General features: G+C 49.7%; 4 non-coding genes across 4 annotated transcripts; 1 reads left to right on the top strand and 3 right to left on the bottom strand.

The window, feature by feature from the left end:
- Window positions 1–5,155: 5,155 nt before the first annotated feature.
- Window positions 5,156–5,227, bottom strand: TRNAC-GCA (transfer RNA cysteine (anticodon GCA)). The gene has a single exon. It is a non-coding gene; the product is annotated as a tRNA-Cys (tRNA).
- A 5,455-nt stretch (window positions 5,228–10,682) lies between these two features.
- Window positions 10,683–10,755, top strand: TRNAA-AGC (transfer RNA alanine (anticodon AGC)). The gene has a single exon. It is a non-coding gene; the product is annotated as a tRNA-Ala (tRNA).
- Window positions 10,756–13,806: 3,051 nt separating this feature from the next.
- TRNAT-AGU (transfer RNA threonine (anticodon AGU)) lies at window positions 13,807–13,880 on the bottom strand. Its single transcript has one exon. It is a non-coding gene; the product is annotated as a tRNA-Thr (tRNA).
- A 6,640-nt stretch (window positions 13,881–20,520) lies between these two features.
- Window positions 20,521–20,602, bottom strand: TRNAN-GUU (transfer RNA asparagine (anticodon GUU)). The gene has a single exon. It is a non-coding gene; the product is annotated as a tRNA-Asn (tRNA).
- Between the last annotated feature and the right edge of the window lie 260 nt (window positions 20,603–20,862).

Here is a 20,862-nt window from a genome sequence, read left to right as displayed (position 1 = left end):
TTAGCAGCATCCGACCATACAAGGTCGGAGCTCACTGCCCAGGAGGAGTGTTTGGCTCTGGGGTTTAACTTCAGCCCAGTCTAGAGAGAGGGGCCCAGCCATGGAGTTTGGCTCAAGAAGACCAAATCTCCAATTTGTAAAGGGTGTTTTGAATTCCAATCCTGTGCTCCAAAGTGCTTGGTGTCAGTTGCAAATTTTAGAAGCATGCTCTCCACTCCTTTTTCCAAATCATTCATGAAAATATTGAATTGTACCAGACTCTGGACTGATCCCTGCCGGACCCACTAGGTACAGCCTCTCCGTTGGACAGCCAAACATGGAGAAGGGCTCCTGGAGTCTGGGCTTTCAACCAGCTCTGCACCCACATTACACTGATTGCAGCTGGACTGCATTTCCCTGTTTGCTTGTGAGAATGTCCTACGGGACTGTGTCAAAAGCCTTAGTAACACCAAGCTAGATCCCATCTACTGTTTACCCACCTCCACCAGGCCCAGAACCCTGCCAAAGAAGGAAAGAGGATCGGTTTGGAATGATTTGTTCTTGACAAATCCATGCTCACTCATCATAAGAACCAAAGTATCCTGTAGGTGCTGCTGAAAAACTGATTGTTTAAGAATGTATTCCAGTATCTCTCCAGCTATGGCAGTCAGGCTAGCTAGTCTGTAAGTCCCAGGGGTCTCTTTGTTCCCCTTTGAAGACAGGTCCGGTCTTGTTCATGGATGGGAAGATACTCTTTTTCAGGGATCTCAAACGAGAACTGGGGCACAACACCTGGATTGTTAAGGCCACAAAAACAGAGGCAAGAACCTCTTCTCTCCTGCTGGCAAAGAACCCCAGGTACCTAAAAGACAGGGACTCACATCCCGAATGGGCTTTAAAAAAGGCACTGGTTAAAAAGTTTGGCCCCGACCATTTCTTGTTTCCACAGACTAGACATTTTAGCAAACTTTAGAATTCCTTGATGCTAAAACACCGTGAATCTCCCCTTTCTCCTTCACACAGGGCTTTAACGCCCCTTCTCTGACTCAGGCTCACAACTGCCCAGAGTTCGAGAACTGTTCCTGTTCCCATTGGACAGAGGGAGGAGCCTGAGGTCCAGAGAAGGGAAGTGACCTACCCAAGGGCCTACACAGCAAGGCGGTGGCAGAGCCATAAAGAGAAGCCAGCAGTCCTGACTCCTGTTCTAACAGACAACAAATCCCACCAGAGGCAGGGACAGAGCCCAGGAACCGAGATGGTGGGGAAATTTCATTGAAACCGTTTCTTTCTGAAAATCCCATTCAGACTAAACCAGTTTGTTTCTCAAACTCATAGCAAGTGAGATGAAAATTCTTTGCAAAAAGATTTTGTTGCAAAACAAAAGCATCTCCTGTTTGTCACAGTGTGTTAAATTGTCTCATCACACACAAAGAAGAAACACTTAGATCTCAAATATTAGATAAGTTGCTTCGGTCTGAGCTAAGAGGTTGCTGCTCTTAACAATTTCAAAATAAAAAAATACAAATAAAAAAGACTGTTTCAGCTAATCTATTATGTCATAATCGGCTCTGAGTAAACCTGATGGGACACCTCATATTATGCCCTACTCCTAGTGACACTCTCCGATGGATCCCCATCCTCCACCCACCATGAGGTAGGTAAGAGTGGATCATTATCATCCCTACTTGAAAGAGGGAGAAGCTAAGGCTGAGAAAGGAGAATTGACTTGTCTTAGGTCACCCAGCCAGTCAGTGGCAGAGTTGAGAATAGGACCCAAGATCCCTGATTTTCAAACTAACCAGCGGAATTTGAATTTCAGACATTGAATGACCTGAATAAAGTGCTCTCAGATGAGCTCCAGACCAACAACAGCGCACAGTAATTATTCAGCAAGTATTTGAGGAGAACTGCAATGTTAGAGAGAATCATGAACTGCTCAGAGACAATTAATGCAGAGAAGCAGCAAAATATGTCAAACCTAGAACTGGTTCTGACTTATTTCCTTGGTCTTAAAAGAGAACAACATAGACCTGAGTCTCCTCCCTGTCAATAACCCCCTGCTCATCCAATCAGGGTAGAGACTGAGGATGGGAGGCTGAAGATTCTTACCAGAGAGCCCAAAAGATGGCCCAGGTGACTGGTGGTGATCACTGCCCCTGCACTATTTCAGTCCCACATTTTTGGGTGGATCTCTCACAGTGGGAGCTGCAGAGCACTCCCCCGCAACACACACACACACACACAAGCACACCTGCTGGTGTTGGGAGGGGAATAGGAAAAAGGAGAAAAGAAGCAAGAGAAGAAGAGAAAGGAGGGAAGGATGGATGGAGGAAAAGCTGAAACAAAAAGGACAAACCCTTATGTCCCCATTGATTCTAGGGGACAAAATCACAGGTGCGCAATAATATTCTGCCTCCTTAAGCTCGTGTTTCAAACCTCAAGGAGGCTCTTTCCTTCTAAACAGGGACGGCTGTTTTCTAGTAAAATCACTACAAGGGAAGGAGAAAACTCGAAAGAGGTTCCTTCTGACGATCACATCCGTGAACCCGAATACTCTTTCAGTCCTCAAGGAGAGACCTGGAGAAGGAGACTTGCTGAAGCAAAGCCACAGGGGTCTCTGAGGTTTTCCTGGCCCCTCGCCCCTGTCCTGCCTGGCTGATATCAGCATCTCTCTGTGAAGTCACCACCTCCCCACCACCTTGGACCAATAGTCTGAGGTCCTGCAAAAGGCCTTTGTGATGTCACTGCCACACCCCTCCCTTGCTGGGCTAATGTCCTGTCCCAGGCCAGGCACTTTGGAGGTTTGAGCTACTCCCTGTGGATCACCCCACTCAAGGAGCGTTTGTTCTAGGCAGCAAGCCGGCTAGACAGTAAAACATCAGATGCTGCTCCCAATACTACACTCAGTTTTTAAGAAATTAGTCGACTTTCTGGCCAGAAGAGACCATTAGAGCATCAAATCATATAATCATAGAATATTAGGGTGGTAAAGGATCTCAGGAAGCATCTAGTCCAGTCCACTGCTCAAAGCAGGACCAATCCCCAACTAAATCATCCCAGCCAGGGCTTTGTCATGCCTGACCTTAGAAACCTCTAAGGAAGGAGATTCCACCACCTCCCTAGCTATCCCATTCCAGTGTTTCACCACCCTCCTAGTAAAAAGTTTTTTCCTAATATCCAGCCTAAGCCTCCCCCATTGCAACTTGAGACCATTACTCATCAGGTACAACAGAGAATTGTCTAGATCCATCCTCTTTTGAACCCCGTTTCAGGTACTTAAAAGCAACTATCAAATCCCCCCTCAGTCTTCTCTTCTGCAGACTAAACAAGCCCAGTTCGCTCAGCCTTTCCTCACTAGTCATGCGTTTCAGGCCCCTGATCATTTTTGTTGCCCTCTGCTGGACTCTTTCCAATTTTTCCACATCTTTCTTGTAGTGTCGGGCCCAAAACTGGACACATTCCTCCAGATGTATCCTCACCAATGTCGAATAGAGGGGAATGATCACATCCCTCGATCTGCTGGCAACGCCCCTACTTATACAGCCCAAAATGCCGTTAGCCTTCTTGGTAACAAGGGCACACTGTTGACTCATAGCCAGCTTCTCGTCTACTGTAACCCCTAGGTCCTTTTCTGCAGAACTGCTGCCTAGCCATTCGGTCCCTAGTCTGTAACAGTGAATGGGATTCTTCTGTCCTAAGTGCAGGACTCAGCACTTGTCTTTGTTGAACATCATCAGGTTTCTTTTGGCCCAGTCCTCTAATTTGTCTAGGTCCCTCTGTATCCTGTCACTACCCTCCAGTGTATCTACCACTCATCCCAGTTTAGTGTCATCTGCAAACTTGCTGAGGGTGCAGTCCACACCATCCTCCAGATCATTAATGAAGATATTGAACAAAACCAGCCCCAGGACTGACCTTTGGGGCACTGCGCTTGAAACCGGCTGCCGACTAGACATGGATCCATTGATCACTACCCATTGAGCCCGACGATCTAGCCAGCTTTCTATCCACCTTGTAGTCCAATCGTCCAGCCCATACTTCTTTAACTTGCTGGCAAGAATACTGCGGGAGACCGTATCAAAAGCTTTGCTAAAGTCAAGGAATAACACATCCACTGCTTTCCCCTCATCCACAGAGCCAGTTATCTCCTCATAGAAGGCAATTAGGTTAGTCAGGCATGACTTGCCCTTGATGAATCCATGCTGACTGTTCCTGATCATTTTCTTCTCCTCTAAGTGCTTCAGAAGTGATTCCTTGGGGACCTGCTCCATGATTTTTCCACGGACTGATGTGAGACTGACTAGCCTGTAGTTCCCCGCATCCTCCTACTTCCATTTCTTAAAGAAGGGCACTACAGTAGCCTTTTTCCAGTCTTCCAGGACCTCCCCCGATTGCCATGAGTTTTCAAAAATAATGGCCAATGGCTCTGCAATCACATCCGCCAGCTCCTTTAGCACCCTCGGATGCAGCACATCCAGCCCCATGGATATGTGCTCATCTCCAGTTTTTCTAAATAGTCCCAAACCACTTCGTTCTCCACAGAGGGCTGGTCACCTACTCCCCATGCTGTGCTGCCCAGTGCAGCAGTCTGGGAGCTGACCTTGTTTGTGAAGACAGAGGCAAAAAAAGCATTGAGTACATTAGCTTTTTCCACATCCTCTGTCCGCTAAGTTACCTCCTCATTCAGTAAGGGGCCCACACTTTCCTTGACTTTCTTCACGTTACTAACATACCTGAAGAAACCCTTCTTCTTACTCTTAACATCTCTTGCTAGCTGCAACTCCAAGTGTGATTTGGCCTTCCTGATTTCACTCCTGCATGCCTGAGCAATATTTTTATACTCCTCCCTGGTCATTTCTCCAATCTTCCACTTCTCTTAAGCTTCTTTTTCGCTTTTAAGATCAGCAAGGATTTCACTGTTAAGCCAAGCTAGTCATCTGCCATATTTACTATTCTTTCTAGACATGAGGAAGGTTTTTTCCTGCAACTTCAGTAAGGATTCTTTAATCCTTTAGAGGATTGGAACTGATTTCAGTGGAGGCACATGTTTGCTAGGTTTTTATACATTTGCACAGGAAAGTATTGAGTGTTTCCATTCATTTCAGTGATCCCTATTTAGTGGGGCTCCTGAACATAATGGAAATGCATTTTTTTTTGTTGACAGAAGAGGCTTGTAAGGGGGCACTTGGAATTGAACCAAGAACCACTTAATCTGCAGTCAAACACTCTACCACTGAGCTATACCCCCATGACTGCTGTACAGGTAAGTCAGTGATCTTAAAGATTTTGAAGGAAAGGCCCTGCCTCAGAGCTCTCCTGTTCTCTTCCCAGACCACAGTGCTCTTAAAAATGGGGTTTCATTAAACTTATAGATACATACAGACACCACAGCTTGCACACCCACCCACATAGATTCCCCCAGTGACATAGCTATTACCTGTCGGGGAGATGGGTTAACTACACGGACGGGACAGCTCTCTCTCCTCTGCTTAGAGTATCTTCATTATTTATGAATAGGTAGGAAAGAACCTCCTGAATGGACAGTAACCAATTGATCAAATATTGCTGGGTCTGCATTCAATATGGGTAACTGGTCGTACTGGGCTGGATTAGTAGGAGCATTGCCAACAGATCGAGGGAAGTGATTATTCCCCTCTATTTGGCACTGAGGAGGCCACATCTGGAGCATTGCGTCCAGTTTTTGCCCTCCCACTACAGAAACAAATTGGAGAGAGTCTAGGGAGGGCAACAAAAGTGATTAGCGGGCAGGGGACTTACGAGGAGAGGCTGAGGGCACAGTCACCCAGAGGGGGGGCAAGTGGGGCAATTTACCCCAGGCCCTGCAGGGCCCAAATGAGAATATAGTATTCTAGAGTACTGCAACTTGTTTTATGGATGGGGCCCCCAAAATTGTTTTGCCTCAGGCCCCCTGAATCCTCTGGGCAGCTCTGTCCACTCCACCTCCTTGACTCATTCTCCTCCCTCTGAGGCCCACCTGTGCTTTGCTCTCACTCCCATTTGGCCACTTCCCACTCCTGCTCTTTCTCTTTGGCTGAGGCCTGCTGGTCCACCTTTTGCTCACTCCTCTCCTCCCTGAAGGCCTCCTTGTGTCTCTCCACCCCCTACCCCAAGGTCTGCCTGCTGCCCCCACCTCTCTGCCCTTCCCCTAAGACTCACCCTGCCCAAACTTCTCTGTCCCCTCCCCTAAGACCAGCTCTGCCCAGCACTCATACCTCTCTATCCCCTCCCCTGACCTGTCCACCACCCACACCTCTTTGCCCCAGCCATAAGACCGGCCCTGCCCATCACTTGCACCTCTCTGCCCCTCACCTGAGACCCGCCCTGTCCACCTCTTTCCTCAGTCATCTGTTGTTATTCCTTGAAACATCAAGGATGGAATAAAAAGACGAGTTTATTCCAGGGTGAGGAAAGAAAGGAGCCACCAACCCCCTGACAAATCTCAGTGCCCCAGAGAAAACCTGCCCCCTTCTATTGCAATCCCTGATGTGCTGGGGATATGATGGTAACAGAACTGTCTGAATGATCAAGGCAGGAAATGGACAACAATCTACAGGAACGTCATTGACCACAAACACACTCTCCTCATGCTCCAGCCAGAAGGGAAACGAGCAGGAATTCTTGCAGGTCAGCCAGGGACACACTTACACAATGGCACAGCAGTGTGTGTGTTGTGGAAGCGGGTGTGAGGAAACATCTGGAATTGATCACTCAGTGAGAACAGAACTGGAGTGTAGCGAGAGAAATGTCTCAAGCAAGTAGTTGTGGCTGAGTGGTTAAGGTGATGGGCTAGAAATTCATTGGGGTTTCTGTGCACAGATTCAACTCCCCCCGCCCAACTAGGGGGGAAGTTGTGCTTCTTCAGTTTCAACAGATCTGAGTCTTGTCTCACTCTCAAGCTGTGTCTACACTACTGGATAATGTGGCTTTAAAGTGTTTTAATTAAACAGCTGTTGCATGGCCACACTATGCCCCTTGTGTCGCCAGAGCACATCTAGGCTAGACTCTTGGATGGTCACAGAGAGCAGTGCATTGTGGGTAGCTGTGCAACTTGCTGCAGGTGCTTTGGGAAGAGTTTGCAATGCCTCCTGGGCTGGTACAGCATCACATGGTGCAGGTTTCCCTATCCTGTTGTTCCATGGGAATCCTACTAGATTGCTGGCTGCTTTTCAACTGCAATGTGCCTGGTGTTGTAGAGAGTGTGTTTGCGTGTGTGTGGGGAGAGTGAGTGTGTGGGCACACTGTCTCTAAGTTCAGACAGCTGCTACAAGCAACCAGGCCTGAGGCAGGGGGAGGGGGACAGCCCCAACATCAGCCCCCGCTTCCCTCTCTGGCTCAGCTCAGCACAGCAGCCTCTGTGACACACAGGCATGCTGCTGCCTGCTTAGCTGTGTGTCAGGGGTGCTGGAACAGAGGGGTTAGAGGGCCATGGCCCCACCACTCTTTACTGGCTGTAAGGACAAATGATGGAGTGGGGGGGAGGGTGGAGTCTTGGGGGGAAGAGAATTTCTGTGGGTGTGGTCTCTGCGGGAGGGGTGGTGTAAGTGTGGGTCCTTGGGGAAGGGGTGTCATGGGAGCCCCACAGTTCAGACAATGGTGCCCTCCCCCACTGTAAGGAAGCTCCCGCCACCCCTGTTCTGTGTTTGTAGCGCGGGAGAGAGCAGCATCCACGGCAGTGATTTGCTCCCCGGGGATCCGGCAGGGGGGCTTGGGAGACAATTTAAAGGGCTCGGGGCTCTGGCCACTGCAGGGAGCCCTGGGACCTTTAAATCGCCAATCTGGGGAAGCCGGGCCGGGCTGGCACAGCGTACTCGCTGTTGCCAGTACCCCACACCAGAACGTACCGGCTTACGTTCACCTCTGGAAGGTCCTCACGTGGATCAATAACTGGTTAAAAGCTAGGAAACAAAGGGTAGGAATAAATGGTCAGTTTTCAGGATGTAAACTGGTACCTAGTGGTGTCTGTACTGGGACCAGTGGTGGTCTACATATTCATAAACGATCTGCTAAAAAGTGAGGTGACAAAATTTGCAGATGATCCCAAACTACAGAGGACAGTTAAGTGCGAAGCAGCCTGTGAGGAGCTAAAAAGAGATTTCACAAAACTGGGTGAAAGGGTAATAAAATGGGAGATGAAATTCAATGCTGATAAATGCAAAATGATGCACATTGGCAAACATAATCCCAATTCTACTTATAAAACAATGGGATGTAATATAGCTGTTGCAACTCAAGTGAGAGATCTTGGAGTCACTGTGGATAGTTCTCTACAAACAGCCACTCAATGTGCAGCAGCTGGTAAAAAGCAAACAGAATGTTGGGAGTCTTTAGGAAAGAGATAGAAAATAAGAGAGAAAATCTTATTGCCGCTGTATAAATCCATGGTACGCCCACATCTTGAATGCTGCATGCAGATATGGTCACCCCATCTCAGAAAAGATGTATTGGAATTGGAAAAGGTTCAGAAAGGGGTATGGAGTGTTTGCCATATGGGAAGAGAATAATCAGACTGGGACTTTTCAGCTTGGAGAAAAGATGACTAAGGGGAAATATGATAGAGGTCTATAAAATCATGACAGGTGTGGAGAAAGTAAATAAGGAAGTGTTACTTATTCCTTCTCATAACACAAGAACTCGGGGTCATCAAATGAAATTAATAGGAAGCACAGTTAAAACAAACAAAAGGAAGTATTTTTTCACACAATGCACAGTCAACCTGCGGAACTCCTTGCCAGAGGATGTTGTGAAGGTCAAGACTATAACAGGGTTCAAAAAAAGAGCTAAATCGATTCATGGAGGACATACTCTGAGCCAGGATGTGCAGGGAAGGTGTCTCTAATCTCTGTTTGCTAGGCGTGGGTGACCGGGGATAGATCACTTGATGATTCCCTGTCCTGTTCATTCCCTCTGAGGCACCTGGTTTTGGCCGCTATGGGAAGACAGGACACTGGGCGAGATGGACCCAGTCTGACCCAGTATGGCTGCTCTTACATCCCCATGCTCCTTTCATACAGATGCCTTGGATTCTGCCTCACAATGTGTCCCTGAGGTCTCAGCCAAAATGCCCAGACAGGCAAACACTCTGGGCTCCTGAAGCCTCTGCCCCCCACCCAGTGCCTGTGCCTCATCCCTCATCCTTGCTGCTGCTCCTTGCTGTAGAAGGTGAAAAGAGCGGAGGCAGCGCCGGAGCCTTCTGGGGATACAGAACTGAGGCTTTGGGAGAGACACATTGTCTGAGACATCAGAGCGCTGTAAACCATGCAGCCACCCCCTCAATCAGGGGCCTGTTCCAGCCCTGAGTCTGGGCTACCATGATCCCTCCCACAGAGCAGGGTGCCCACAGATTACAGCCTGAAAACAGACATGTGACACTAACTCCTGTTCTTCCTGACAGGGCCTCCCCTAGACCAAGTGGCACCCTAGGCAATACGTGTCTTAAGTGCCCCCCCATATATTAAACTTTTGAATATCTTATTTTTCATTGCATTTGTAGCTCAGTTCATGATTTCAATGCACAATTTCGATGCATGATTTTCTCTGTCATATAAGATGCTAAATTTGCAGGCTTGGTTCTGTAAACCTGTATTTATTCATGCCATATATAAGCAAATAAAACAAATGCATTTTCTTTAAGCATATAGAAACTTTTTAATTTTAACGGTAACTGACACGTACTAACATCTTGAAATGGAACTGTCACCAGCACAGGGCTGGCCAGTATTAAATAGTGTTACAGTATGAGACAGCATTAGGATGTTAACCCCAGGCCTTTAGCTGAAAGGTCGCTTCTCTCACCTTTCCCCCATGAACTGACGCGCAGCATTAAAGAGATCCAAAGATTGGCCAATGGTATTTTCAAGTGCTAAAATAGCAAGTGATGTCGCTCTCTCATTGGCCATCAGCGATTGAAGATGTGATTTAATGAGCTTGAGCTTCAAGGCTAGGGTGGGTCTGTCTGCTGCCTTCCGTTGCGCTGCTGGGCACCAAGTCCCTGGTGACCAATATGTGAAGCTGGGAGAAGAAAGTTGGGTGGCAAGTGGTGGCAGGACTTTTTCCACCAGAGTCTACCTGCCCAACTTCCTCCTCGTACTGCTGGGCCCCCGTCACCTTCAGGTAACACAAGAACTAAGGCAGGAATAGGGTGAGGAAGCAAGTAAAGCCGAGCAAGGAAGGCAAAAGTGAATCTTGTCTTCATGGGTCGCTCGCAATGACGTCCTTTTTCTGTGCCACAGCTGACAAAAACATCCCAGACAGAACAGTAATAGGCCAAAAAGAAACAGGCCAAAAAGAAACCTAGCAGCTGCTGAAGTAGTTCAGTTGGGAGCGTGCTAGACTAACAGGCTCTTCTATCCCCGTTTGTGCAGGGATGGGATGTCTTCTGAGAGTGCAGCAGTGCCTTTAACTACCACAAGTCCCTCATTTCAGGCTACGCAGCAGGAAAAGACAGCATGGGCTTCTGCACCGAGTTGGCCCACCTGACCTTTCTTTCTTCTCTTGCTCTTTGTCAGCAAGGAGAAGAAGAAGCTCTCCCTCAAGCTGGAGTCACACGGGCGAGGTAAGGACGACTTCCTGAGTGCTGGCTCCAGTCCTCTGCTCTGCCAGTTGAACTATCGAAGGGCTGCCACCACTTTCTCTAGGTTTGTCCATAGGTCTGTGGCATGGTGAGCAACAACCAAGCGAATGGAGTTTCTGTAGTGTAGTGGTTATCACATTTGCTTAGCATGCAAAAGGTTCCTGGTTCAAAGCCAGGTAGAAACATAGTGCTTTCCTTTTCCCAGATCCCCTTGTTGTTCAGAATGGCGCTCCTCCTTCTCCTATTGGCCTGTCACTGGTATAACTCCAACTCCTGCATGACAGAAGGTGCTGACAGCAGTGGAGAAAGCACCTTGGTGTCAGGCTGGAGAACCTAGAGGCGTTAGGCATGTTACCTTTCAGAGGCTTGTGGCTTGGCCTCCTCTGCCCTTGGAGATTGGCAGGTGGACGCCGGCTCTTCCTGCTGGCCTCCTTTGCGTGACTTGCCAATGGAGGAAGTGAGGCAGGAATGGGGCAAAAGAGGAAAGTCAAGATGAGAAAGGCAGGGCAGAAACTAAGCACAACATTGTGGCTAAGTGGGGTTAGTAGAGCACCATCATTCATTCTGCAAAGCCTGGGGAGATATGCTTGGCTGCTGGGAGGCAGAATCCTGTGCCTGCCTCTTGGCTTCCCAGGGATGGCTACTTGCAGCCCAGAAGAAGAAGGGGGGTTCTGGGTGAAAGGAAAACAAGCAAAGCTGAGTCCAAGTGGAGAATGTCTGCTCCTTTATGGCCAACCTGGGGGCATGACTGATGGTTTTAGAGGTGGAGGCTGGGCTGGCTGTGAGCAACTGGGATCCAGGAAACCCCCTCCTGCCCTTCTGAGGGCCAAACCCATGGAGGTGCGGTTGGCTGCTGGGAGACAGACCCCTATGGCTGCCTGTTGGCATCCCAGGGATGGCTCCTTGCAGCCCAGGAGAAGCGGGGTTCTGGGTGGAAGGAAAAGAAGCAATGGTGAGGCTGAGTAGGCTCCTTTCTGGCCAAGATGGTGGGCTGTGGTGGGTCTGGGAGTTGCCTGTAAGCCATAAGTGGACTTGGTGCAGTGAAAACTTCTGCTCCATTCTGGCTGACCTGGGGGCACCATGGACGACTTGGGAGTGGGGGCAGGGCCCTGGCTGTGAGCAAATGGGATCCAGGAAGCCCAGCCTGCCCCTCCAGTGGCCGAGCCTTCTTCTTTTCTCATGCCATGGGGAGCCCGGCCTCAAGCCTGCCCAGCACGTGGTGTAGCTCGAGCATTAAGCCTTCTTGTGTGGCCTGTGCTGGAGCTGACCCTGGACCCCTGTGGGCACTGTTGGGGGAAATCCCGACTGCAAATAATTCTAGGGGAGGCAGCCATTGTGGTTTACCCTTCCTGCTCCCTGCGCTGTTGCACCCTATAATCCCTGTCTGCCGGCAAAATGGGCTAGGAGCCTGGAGAGAGGAGGCAAAGGGGTGGTCTGAGCCCCCTCAGGCACTGCCCTGCCCCAGGCAGCCCACAGAGACCTGATGCCTCCCCAAGCGACACACGGAGATGTGCCAGCAGTGCTAAGGCAGCTCCCTGCCCACTCTTCCCCCTCCCTCCATGCTACACTGCTCCTGGAAGCAGCTGGCATATCGCTGCAACCCTGAGTGCAAACTCCATAGCTGACCTGCCCTCGGATCCCACTGCCTAGAAGCCACTGCAGGAGGGGAGTGTGTGTCGGTCACTTTGGGAGCTGTGCTGCCCGAGGTAAGCACCCCCCCTCCGACCACCTCCTGCACCCTTACCCCTGCCCCAGCACAGAGGTTCTCTGTCTCTTGAATAAGCACTGTCAAGGATTTGCCAAGAACTTCTGCTCTGTTTATGTGAAAGAGACACAAAAAAGGGAGCCCAGCGGACAAGTTTAATTCATAAGCACAAACTGGCCGACCAAGCCAGGATCTCTCAGTTACTCAGAAAGCTCTTCAGCCAGCTCTTCCCAAAGACCAGTCTCTGGAGGCTTTTGTGACATGATGTACCTCAAAATAGCCCCCTGTAGCTCACATATTCATCATTCATATATGACTGTGATATGTCATACAAACCATTCCATGTAAGTTATCACATGAAAAGTCATGATCTGCTGAAATTGGTTATTCTGTCCAAAGATGTATAGCATGAGGGTGTATGAAGTTGTGCATTTTGCTGTATGGTTGTTACTGAAATATGCTATAATTTTGCTAGTGACCCCTGCCAAGGAGGGAGTTCAACAACCATGAATCAGCAGAGGAATTGTAATTAAGGGATTTCCAATTCAATGACAGAGGCCCAAACACAACACTGTGGGGACTGCTCATGTCTATGACTCAGTTGCACAAGACCACACTAGGAGGATTCCCCAACCTAGTGACTCAGCAGAGCCCACCCGGACATGTCTGGGCAAGTGTCTTCTAGACACTTGAACTAAAGATATAAAATAGGAGACTGTGGCATCATGTTTTTGCCATTGTCCTCCCCCACCTATGTGGAAGCAGCAGGAATCCTGAGAAAAAGAAGTTGGGAATTCTATGTATTAAGGAGGGAAACATCCAGTGGGGTGAGAAAAATGCTTGACCTAACTACTGTCTAGTGTCATAATGTGTAAAGTTTAGATTTTGCTGTGGTCATACAGTGCTTAGTGCTCTGCGTTGTGGCCCCAAGAGCCATGGATGCAAGTTGAGTTACAATGACCTTTTCCTTGTCTCCATATTTCCTAGGTGCATCCTTCCAAAGCTTGTCAGAAAAAACGACCGGTTTCTTTTGGAAGCATTTGCATTGCAAGGCAGAGGCACTCTTCTCTGTTTCCTCAGCAGATTGACCAAAAGATGGGAAGAGCGAACACATTTGGCAAGGCACCACTGGGTGCTACATTCCTAACTCCACTTTACCTGGCAGGTGAGTCAGCCAGCTTAGCCACGGTGCCACTCTCTGGGACTTTTCTCCCAACTGCTCCATTTTTCATCAGTGACTATCAAAAGGAAGGTGACATGACATCTGCGTGTGGACATCTCCAGTGAACCACAAGGATGTGTGGCGCAGGCTCTCGTGTTGCAGCTATTGCAGTCAAAGCAACCACCATGCTAATGCCAGTCACAGCAGCCTTTTCATCAGCTCCAGGCTTGTGATTTGATTCTTTCCAATACTTCTCTCCAAAGAAGCCTTTTCCTTAGCAAGCAATGACTTGGCTACCAAGGGAGGTCTCTTCTGTTTCCTAGGAAGACACAGGAAAATGTGAGCAGAGGAGACAAATGCCACACACCAAGGCACCACTGGGAATTGAACCCAGGATCTCCTGTTTACTAGACAGGTGCTTTAGCCAGCTAAGCCATGGTGCCTGCCTCAAGCAAGTTTTTGCAACTGTTCCATTTGATGGCCCAGGACAACACCTGCAAATTCTAAAGTACAGACGTTCCACATTTCCCTCAAGATCTGCAGACCTTGAGGTGTCTGGCTCTCCATGCACAGAAAGCCACAGCTGAGATGACAGAGGGCTTCTAACATGTGCTTCTCACACCAGCCACTGTGATCATACAGCGGTTATTGATCTGTGTTTCAGTCGCAGCAACCTCGGCTCAGTTCTCAGTCATGGTAACCTTTCCACCAGCTCTAAACTTCTCATTTGCCCTTTTCCAAGTGTGGGGAGGTGTCTGCCCCCAACCAAGCAGGAGAAAGATTAAGGCAGCCTTGCAGAGGCTGCACAGAACCCAGACTATCATGAAAGGGCTTATTGGGAGAGCCAATCAGGAGAAGGCTTGCTGGGGCAGCCCATATATAAAGGGCTGCTTAGCACAGCAAGAGTTAGTCACTGCTTGGAGTTTGAGGAGGGAGGTTTGGCTGGGGAAGGGGAAGGGTGGGCACCATGTTCAGAGTAGTGCTAGGTGGGTAAGGGGAGCATGAGTGACCTTCTGGCCAAGTACCGCCAGACTGAGGCCCTAATACAAAGGCAGAGGAAGGTGCTGGGGCTGTGGGGAAAGTGGTTCAGGGAAACAGATGCAGAGTTGGAGATTCACCACTTTTGCCTCAGTAGCGGCTGACACAGGTGGCTACACCCTGGACTGCAGCTGACCACTGAGGCAAGTGTCTGGGTAGAGAACAGCTGCCCCCAGGAATGGGTGAGAGAACTGAGTGGGGCACAGCCAGAGGGCTGTGTCCATAAGAGGACAATGAAGTCCTGAGAGCAACATGGGTCCTAATGATAAAACAGATGCAGCCAGATGCCACTACATGTAGGCGCACTGGTGAACCAGAGCTAATTACCAGGATGGCCAGCAAGAGGCACCACATGCCCTATTACACCAAGACTTAGCTGCAAGGAAGGCTCTCTCTGTCTTGAACAAGCACTTAGAAGGATTCTGCTAACAGGTCTTTTCTTTTTTTGAAAAGAGATACAAAAAAGGAGCCAACAGACACACTAGGTTCAGCAAGGAAGAACTGGCAGGCCAAGCCAGGCTCTCCTAGTTAGTAGGAAGGCTCTTCGCCAGCTCTTCCCAAAGATCACTATCTAGAGACCTTTTAACAGCCACTGCAGATGCTGACCACAAAACAGGCAAAGAGATGCCAAAATAGAGTTCTCAACTGCCTGCAGCCATCAAGCTACCAGGAGTTCTGTGCACAGAGAGGCCCCTGCTGAGGGGGAAAGGCCTTGTTAGAGGCTCTTCTGACACCAGCCGTTCTCAAATAGTGTTTAGTGCTCTGTGTTGTGATTTCAGCATCCACAGATGCCAGTTCAGTTGGGGGACATTTTTTCTGTCTCCACATTTGTTTAGTGCCTCCTTTCAACACTTGTCACCAAAAAGACCTGTTTCTTTTGCAAGCAATTGTACAGCTAGGCAAAGGCAGTCTTCTCCATTTCCTCAAAAGATCACCAAGCTGTGAGGAGAGGACACACATTCAGCCAAGCTGAATCCTCAATCTTCTCTTTATTCAGTAGGTGTCCAAGAAAGACACAAATCTACACCATGTAGAGGTCAAAAATAGGAGTTTATTACTCACAGTGGTGGCAGAGTGACACCTTGCTTATTAGGCTCAGAGACATTATTAATTAATTAATTAATTACAATAGAATATATAGATTTTCCACAAGCAGGGGAAAGTGACAGGGTAGGCAGTTCCACACCCCGGGATAGGTTTTGCAGCAAGATAAGATAAGCACATTCGCCAATAGTTAACAGATTACATAATGTCTCCACCCATGGTCTCAAGTTAGCAAGTTAACATTTCATTAATACTTTGATAAAATGTTGTTACTATAAAATATCTATGTTGAATTCTGATTTGGGGTCCATAGGAATGGAGCAACTCCTTTGATTGTCCAACAGGTACATTCCTAGGGGTTAAAGCAAAGAAACAGTGAAAGTATATGGCAATAAAGATTTTCTGTGTGTCTAAAGGCAGGCATTGGTCCCTGGGAAGGGACGTGGAAGGATGACATATCTTATACTGACATGTGACAACTTTTCATAAACTCAAGATTGGATCTCTGGGAAGAATGTCTGCCTACAGAAGAGACTGACACAATAGGAACAGGGATTCTTTGTTCAATCTGCAACTCTGAATAAGACACAATTCTTTAGTTCTTATCTCCAACACCTGGCAATTTGCTGACCAGACCTATCTTAGCAAGCAAGGCTTCCTGTTTACCCAGCTTTCTCTTAGCTTATCACTATTTGCTAGGCCTCTGGTCCTTGACCATACTCTGGACTTTGAGTCTGGAAAAGAGCTGGCACAATCCATGCACCAGGTTGCTACATAAACAGCAAGTAGATTTTTAATCCTTCACATGAAGTAATGGCAAAGTTTTTGGTTCAGGCCTGTAGCAGCGATGGAATAAACTGCAGGTTCAAATCAAGTCTCTGGAGTCCATCCACAGCTGGGATGGGGCATTCAGTCCTTTGTACAGAGCTGAAGCTTGTTTGTAGCATAGTCCCTTCAGAAGTATGAAGCAGGACTGAAGACAAGATGGAGATGAGGCATCAGCCTTTTATAGTCTCTTGCCACGTGGTCTTTGCTTTCTTTGTCCCAAGGACACTCTATCCAGCACGTGGCATAAAAAACCTTTGAGTTCTGTCCACAGGCGGGTCCCTGCATACCTTGCTGAGTCACAAGGTGTATCTGCCTTCTCTCAATGGGTCGATTGCATAGCTGATGGTCCTTAGTGGGCCATCAAGCAGGCTAGGCAGAACTGACACCAGCTTGTCTAGAGTGTTCCCCAGAAGCAGAGCACGAGTTTGAAACATAGACAGCACAAAACCAATATTCATAACGTCAACTACAAAAATGATACACATCTAGAGATAGCATCATTATAATCAGCCAATCAGAACCTCTTCACAGACCCCTTACGTGGCAACTTTTCTACAATATTGGCTGCAAATATAGAACAGTGGTCGCAATGGTGATCTATACAGTTACAGATTAAGTCATTAATGTCACAGGAGGTGACATCGTATCAGTGAGACTGATATTGGAATACTGCCTCCAGTTTTGGTCCGGGTACGGGGAAGGGCAGCGGCTTCAGCGGCTGTTACTGGGCATGCGCAGTGCCCAGGAGTAGCACATTGCTATGGGGAGTGATTTAACACACCGGCCCCCCCCCCGCTGGGCACTGGGCTCCGCCCCCCCACACACACGACGGCCGGACCACGGCCCCCCCATCCCAGCGGGGCAGTCGGATCCTCCTGCAGCTCCAGTGGGGCCGAGGCAGCTCCAAGGCTTCACCCAGGCTCCTCGGGGCAGAGTAACTTTCCCACCCCCCCAGTGCCCCGCCCCGCCCCCGGGGTCTCTCACTCCCCGGGGGCTCCGGGTCACAATGTCCCACCACCCTTCCCCTGCCTGCAGCTCCGGCTTCTCCCCTCCCCTCCCCTCCCGCCCCCGCCAGCCGCACCAAGGGGAACCCCCGGGCCCCAGTCTCTGTCCCCACCTGGATCCCAGCGGGGCGGGGGGCAGATCCTGGCTGCAGCTGAGAACAGCGGCTCCGCTCCGGCTCGGGCGGCTTGAGCGCTGCTGGCAGCACGTGGAGAACCAGGGAGCAGCTGCTGAGCCCGGGCTCCGCGTCACAATGTGCCAGAGCCCCGCCCCCAGGAGCTGCCCCGCCCCCGAGCTGAGCCAGAGCCCCGCCCCCAGGAGCTGCCCCGCCTCTGGGCTGTGCCAGAGCCCCGCCCCCAGGAGCTGCCCCGCCCCAGGAGCTGTCCCGCCCCTGGGATGTGCCAGAACCCCGCCCCCAGGAGCTGCCCCGCCTCCAGGAGCTGCTCTGCCCCCGCTCTGTGCTGGAGCCCCGCCCCCAGGGTCTGCCCCGCCTCCAGGCTGGGCCAGAGTCCCTCTCCCAGAAGCAGCCCCACCCTGGGATGTGTCAGAGCCCCGCCCCCTGGAATTTCCCCATGTTGGGTCTCTGAGCTTTGTTCTCCTGCCGCCTTCTTCCCAGCACCCACTGCTCCCAGCTGCTCCCTTCCTGTGTCTGAAAACACCCCCCTCCCCGTGGGGCTGGCTGCAGCACTCGCTGAGGCTGACTCCAGTGGCTGAAGTTGCCTCCATCTCTGCTTCACCAGGGTGGGTGGGAGGCGGAGGAGGGACGAAGGGAGGAGATGGTCACAGGGTGTGAAAGCAGAAGCAGGGGGCACGGAAAGAAGGACTGTTTGGAAAGGTGAGGTTTTTGCGAGGGGAGTTGATCCAGATGGAGTCAGAAGAAGTTGGGCAGCAGAGGCTCAGGGAAATTGAGGGGAACCCCCTGGGTGTCTCAGTGTTGGCCAGGGTTTGTACAGCACCTTGCATAATATGGGGTCTGATCTCAGTCATGGTCTGTGCAGCACCTGGGAGCCCTGATGTCTGTTTTCTGATCACAGGTGCTGGGAATGGAAAGAGGGAAACCTCAGCACCTGAAGGTTAATGCAGCCCTGTGTGCAACCCCTGCTAGGGTGATCCAACAGCAAATGTGAAAAATTGGGATGGGGGTGGGGGTAATAGGCACCTATATAAGAAAAAGACCCAAAAATCGGGACATCCAGTCATGCTAGTCCCTGCTGTTCTCATAAGGGGTCGGCTTAGAGAGAGTTTGGCTACACTTGCAGCTGTACAGTGCTGGGAGTTAAAGCTGTCTTCCTACAGCTGTGTAGGGAAAGCGCTGCAGTGTGGACACACTGACAGCTACCATTACACTGTCATGGCCACATTTGCAGGGCTGTTGGGAGTGGTGCATTATGGGCAGCTATCCCAGCGTTCAAGTGGCTGCAATGTGCTTTTCAAAAGAGGAGGGTGGGGTGGAGTGTGACAGGGAGCCCGGGGGAGACAGGGCGAGTGGATTTTTGGAGCTGACACTGTGTCAGCTCCCTGCCTGGCAAGTTCCAACCCCCTCCCCCACCCCTCTCTCATTCACTAAATGCAAATAACCACCTTTGTTTTTTTCCTCACAGACCAGATAAGCCGCTGATCTAAAACAGACCCCCCCCCCCCCGTGCCCACCCAGCTGCTTCTCTCCTCAAGCAAACACCAGCTGTGGGTGTTCCAAAGGGATCCTCCTGCCTCTGCTCATTCACTGCAAACAGTAACTGTGTTTGGTTTTTAGATAAGCAGCTCCGGGAGCCCCCAGCTCACAACAAAACAAACAGAGGCATCACACCAAAACAAAGAATGTTATCTCTACTTAAAAGCATTATGGGAAGGTTCCGGAGGTCAGTGACAGCGTAGTAAGATTAATCACTGTTTACGCTGGCACCCCAGCGCTGCATCACCAGCTCTGTTCTCTTTATTCCTCTCGTCGAGGTGGAGTACATGCAGCACTGTAGCCAGGGAGATACAGCGCTGTATGTGCCTTGCCAGTGTGGACAGGGAGTAAGTTACAGCGCTGTAAAGCCACCACCTGCACTGTAACTCTCCAGTGTAGCCAAGGCCTGAGTTGTAGTAATAATAGCAGCCAAGAATCCGGTGGCACCTTATAGACTAACAGATGTATTGGAGCATGAGCTGTCGTGGGTGAATACCCACTTCGTCAGATGCAACAATAGTCCCATATGGGCTAGTGGTCAGGATTCCTGGTTTTCACCCAGGTGGCCTGGGTTCAACTTCTGGTATGGGAAGAGTGCAGAGCTTTTGCCCAGAGTGGAGGCAGGAAATGAAAGCAACAGGAAGGGATCCTGCCAGCAGGGGAGTTAGACAGTGTGGGTAGGGGACCCCAGAAGTGGGGGTGGGGCAGTTGTTTGGGGGGAGATGTGGGAATTATCCCAGCAGTGTGGGAAGTTGACAACCTGGAGAGCACAGGCCTGGCATGGGGACCTGGAAGAGTGAATGTGTCCCTCTAAACCCATCAACAGCAGACTAGGCAGGCTTGGAAGAATTGCGTATTTGTTGGTAAATGTCAATTTCTGTGTAAACACACAACCCAATGGCAAAATATTTCCATCAATAATCATCAAAATTGACAGATGGGCAAAGTAAGAAACATGCTGCTTGAGAACTTATCATGTTGTAGGAGCAGCAGTGATCTGTATGCTCTGTATAACCTGTATGCTTATAAGGTCTGTTAAACTCCCACCCTCCCCCAGCTTGTGTCCTTTCCCTCTTTGAATGCCTGTGAAGTGGCTTTCCCACTCTCCTTTGTACCTCCAGTGAATGCCCTTCACTCGGCCCATCTGGCCAGTGGTTCGCTGTGTTACATTCTATTGTACCTCTGGGAGACTGATCTTCATCGCACCATCCATCACTGCGCTGTGGGACACTTACCTTAAAGGATCCTGACATCTCCACTGCCAGGCCTGTCCTGGGAGCATGAGTATGACACCCTTCCTCTTCCCTTCTTTTGAGCTTAGCTATCAAGCTAATAAATGTGTTGCATTCTGCCAAACTCTTGGGGGGGGGGCATTATTAGTTCTCTTTAAGCTTACTAACTGACCCAATTTTGGGTAACACAAACACCATTGTTTGATCTGTTATTGTACCAAAGGGGGAGATGGTTGTCTATAAAGGAAGGTGAAGACTAAATGCCTCTGATGAGAATGGGATTTGAACCCATGCAGGCAGAGCATAATGGGGTAACAGTCCATCACTTTAACCACTCAGTCACCTCATCTAAGCTGTCAAAAAACGGACAGGAGGAGAAATCTAAGGCCGGCAGAGATAGGGACACTAAGGAGTTTTTAAATACTAAGCGTAAGCAGGGTCTGAATGAGCTCCCCTCTCTCACCTAGTGAGGAGCTGGGGAACGACTTCAGGAACAGACCGTGTTTCCATAGACACACCTACTCTGCCTAGCTATAGAGCATGATGGGGCCACTTCCCCAAAATGACCAGTTTGGGATGGTCTTGGGTTACAAATCACTTTAGGATTGA

This window comes from Gopherus flavomarginatus, chromosome 23 (assembly GCF_025201925.1).
Source record: "Gopherus flavomarginatus isolate rGopFla2 chromosome 23, rGopFla2.mat.asm, whole genome shotgun sequence".
Lineage (NCBI taxonomy): Eukaryota > Metazoa > Chordata > Testudines > Testudinidae > Gopherus > Gopherus flavomarginatus.
This window is presented reverse-complemented; position numbering and strand designations above follow the sequence as displayed.